Raw genomic sequence first — 4,302 nt, forward strand, 5'->3', positions numbered from 1 at the left:
CTCGGTGTTATGGTCACCCCAAGATCTTTCTCCTTGAGCGAGGTTTGCAGTCTTTGGCCACCTAGCCTATATTTTGTCTGCGGTCTTCTTTGCCCTTCTCCGATCTTCATGACTTTGCATTTGGCGGGGTTGAATTCAAGAAGCCAGTTGCTGGACCAGGTGTCCAGCCTGTCCAGGTCTCTTTGAAGTCCTGCCTGATCCTCATCTGTGTATGTGTGTGTGTGTCATGGGACACCATCAGCGTGATGCTCACTACCTTCTCCAGATTATTGATCATGTTGATGATTAATGAGGTATAACACAAAAGAGGTTAGTTGTGAGTCATGGGCACATGACTGACCAGAGAGAGAGAGCTTAAAGCCTTTGCTCCACCTTACTCACTCTCAGTTCTTCTTAAGCTTCACACCAAGGTGGGTCATGGGAAACTTTCCAATATTTATAAGTAACCATTTCGTCTTTTCTTTAATTTATTTTTTATATTTACTTTTCTTTAACTGCTGTTGTTTTTTGGACTGTTTACTGTTCATATAGAATATATAATCTACCTAAATTATACTTAGTACTAAGTTGAATCAGAAAAAAAGAGTATTAATTTTAATATCCTACAGAAAAATTAAAACCATGTATGTGTGTGTGTGTGTGTGTGTATATATATATATATATATATATATATATATATATATATATATATATATATATATATATATATATATATATATATAATATATATATATATATATATATATATATATATATATATATATATATATATATATATATATATATATATATATATATATACTCACCTAATTGTACTCACTTAATTGTGGTTGTAAGGGTCGATACTCAGCTCCTGGCCCCGCCCCTTCACTGAGTGCTACTAGGTCCTCTCTCTCCCTGCTCCATGAGCTTCATCATACCTCATCTTAAAGACCCCTGGCAGTCTTCAAGCTGGCACTGGACAAGCACCTAAAGTCAGTTCCTGATCAGCCGGGCTGTGGCTCGTACGTTGGTTTGCGTGCAGCCAGCAGCAACAGCCTGGTTGATCAGGCGCTGATCCACCAGGAGGCCTGGTCACAGACCGGGCCGCGGGGGCGTTGACCCCCGAAACTCTCTCCAGGTAAACTCCAGGTATGTATGGTTGCTGCCTCCACTACCTCACTTGCTAGGCTATTCCACTTCCTGACTACTCTATGACTGAAGAAATACTTCCTAACATCCCTTTGACTCATCTGGGTCTTCAACTTCCAATTGTGACCCCTTGTTTCTGTCCCCTCTCTAGAACATCCTGTCTCTGCCTACCTTGTCTATTCCACGCAGTATTTTGTATTTCGTTATCATGTCTCCCCTAACCCTCCTGTCCTGCAGTGTCGTCAGGCCAATTTCCCTTAACCTTTCTTCGTAGGACATTCCCCTTAGCTCTGGAATTAACCTTGTCGCAAACCTTTGCACTTTTTCTAATTTCTTGACGTGCTTGATCAAGTGCGGGTTCCAAACAGGTGCTGCATACTCCAGTATGGGCCTGACGTACACGGTGTACAGTGTCTTGAACGATTCCTTACTAAGGTATCGGAACGCTTTTCTCAGGTTTGCCAGGCGCCCATATGCTGCAGCAGTAATCTGGTTGATGTGTGCTTTCAGAGACATGCTCGGTGTTATACTCACCCCAAGATCTTTCTCCTTGAGGGAGGATTGCAGTCTTTGGCCACCTAGCCTATACTCCGTCTGTGGTCTTCTTTGCCCTTCCCCAATCTTCATGACTTTGCATTTGGAGGGGTTAAATTCGAGAAGCCAGTTGCTGGACCAGGTGTCCAGACTGTCTAGGTCTCTTTGAAGTCCTACCTGTGTGTGTGTGTGTGTGTGTGTGTGTGTGTGTGTGTGTGTACTCGCCTAGTTATGGTTGCAGGGGTCGATTCATAGTTCCTGGTCCCGCCTCTTCACTGGCCGCTACTCTGTGTGTGTATGTGTACTCACCTAGTTGTACTCACCTAGTTGAGGTTGCGGGGGTCGAGTCCGAGCTCCTGGCCCCGCCTCTTCACTAATCGCTACTAGGTCACTCTCTCTGAATCGTGAGCTTTATCATACCTCTGCTTAAAGCTATGTATGGATCCTGCCTCCACTACATCGCTTCCCAAACTATTCCACTTACTGACTACTCTGTGGCTGAAGAAATACTTCCTAACATCCCTGTGATTCATCTGTGTCTTCAACTTCCAACTGTGTCCCCTTGTTACTGTGTCCAATCTCTGGAACATCCTGTCTTTGTCCACCTTGTCAATTCCTCTCAGTATTTTGTATGTCGTTATCATGTCCCCCCTATCTCTTCTACCCTCCAGTGTCGTCAGGTTGCTTTCCCTTAACCTCTACTCGTAGGACATACCTCATAGCTGTGGGACTAGTCTTGTTGCAAACCTTTGCACTTTCTCTAGTTTCTTTACGTGCTTGGCTAGGCGTGGGTTCCAAAATGGTGCCGCATAGTCCAATATGGGCCTAACGTACACGATGTACAGGGTCCTGAACGATTCCTTCTTAAGATGTCGGAATGCTGTTCTGAGGTTTGCTAGGCGCCCATATGCTGCAGCAGTTATTTGGTTGATGTGCGCTTCAGGAGATGTGCCTGGTGTTATACTCACCCCAAGATCTTTTTCCTTGAGTGAGGTTTGTAGTCTCTGACCCCCTAGACTGTACTCCGTCTGCGGCCTTCTTTGCCCTTCCCCAATCTTCATGACTTTGCACTTGGTGGGATTGAACTCCAGGAGCCAATCTCTCTCTTGTCTTACTGCTGTCACAAGTGCTTGTGTGTGTGTGTGTGTGTGTGTGTGTGTGTGTGTGTGTGTGTGTGTGTGTGTGTGTGTGTGTGTGTGTGTGTGTGTATGTATGTACGTGTATGTGTATGTACTCACCTATTTGTACTCACCTATTTGTGGTTGCAGGGGTCGAGTCATAGCTCCTGGCCCCGCCTCTTCACTGATTGCTACTAGGTCCTCTCTCTCCCTGCTCCATGAGCTTTATCATACCTCGCCTTAAAACTATGTATGGTTCCCGCCTCCACTACTTCACTTTCTAGACTATTCCACGACTTGACTACTCTATGACTGAAGAAATACTTCCTAACATCCCTTTGATTCATCTGAGTCTTCAACTTCCAATTGTGACCTCTTGTGTATGTGTCCCATCTCTGGAACATCCTGTCTTTGTCCACCGTGTCTATTCTGCGCAGTATTTTATATGTCGTTATCATGTCTCCCCTGACCCTCCTGGCCTCCAGTGTCATCAGGCCGATTTCCCTCAACCTTTCTTCGTACGACAATCCCCGTAACTCTGGGACTAGTCTTGTTGCAAACCTTTGCACTTTCTCTAATTTCTTGACGTGCTTGACTAGGTGTGGATTCCAAACTGGTGCTGCATACTCCAGTATGGGCCTGACGTAAATGGTATACAGTGTCTTGAACGACTCCTTATTGAGGTATCGGAACGCTATCCGTAGGTTTGCCAGGCGCCCGTATGCTGCAGCAGTTATCTGATTTATGTGCGCCTCAGGAGATATGCTCGGTGTTATACTCACCCCCAGATCTTTTTCCTTGAGTGAGGTTTGCAGTCTTTGGCCATCTAAACTATATTGTGTCTGCGGTCTTCTTTGCCCTTCCCCAATCTTCATGACTTTGCATTTGGCAGGGTTAAACTCAAGGGGCCAGTTTCTGGACCAGGCTTGTAGCCTGTCCAGGTCTCTTTGTAGTCCTGCCTGATCCTCATCTGATTTGATTCTTCTCATTAACTTCACATCATCTGCAAACAAGGACACTTCTGAGTCTATCCCTTCCGTTATGTCGTTCACATATACCAAGAACAGCACAGGTTCTAGGACTGACCCCTGTGGAACCCCGCTTGTCACAAGCGCCCACTCTGACACCTCGTCACGTACCATTACTCGTTGTTGCCTCCCTGTCAGGTATTCTCTGATCCATTGCAGTGCCTTTCCTGTTATGTGTGCCTGATCTTCTAGCTTTTTCAGTAACCTCTTGTGAGGAACTGTGTCGAAGGCCTTTTTGCAGTCCAAAAAAATGCAGTCGATCCACCCCTCTCTCTCTTGTCTTACTTCTGTCACCTTGTCATAAAACTCTAGTAGGTTTGTGACACAGGATTTTCCTTCCCTGAAACCATGCTGGTTGTCAATTATACACTTGTTTCTTTCCAGGTGCTCCACCACTTTCCTCCTGATGATCTTCTCCATGACCTTGCATACTATACACGTTAGTGATACAGGTCTGTAGTTTAGTGCATCATGTCTGTCTCCCTTTTTAA

The 4,302-nt window shown here is 45.1% G+C and overlaps 1 protein-coding gene across 1 annotated transcript in view; it reads left to right on the forward strand.

The window, feature by feature from the left end:
* Positions 1 to 373: 373 nt before the first annotated feature.
* The window catches only part of LOC128687578 (uncharacterized), a 36,321-nt gene continuing 32,392 nt past the window's right edge, over positions 374 to 4,302 (forward strand). Inside the window, exon 1 of the mRNA XM_070084136.1 lies at positions 374 to 410. The gene's annotated coding sequence lies outside the window, so the exon portion shown is untranslated. The remainder of the gene's footprint in view (positions 411 to 4,302) is intronic.

The sequence above is a fragment of the Cherax quadricarinatus genome, chromosome 11 (genome assembly GCF_038502225.1).
Source record: "Cherax quadricarinatus isolate ZL_2023a chromosome 11, ASM3850222v1, whole genome shotgun sequence".
Classification (NCBI taxonomy): Eukaryota; Metazoa; Arthropoda; class Malacostraca; order Decapoda; family Parastacidae; genus Cherax; species Cherax quadricarinatus.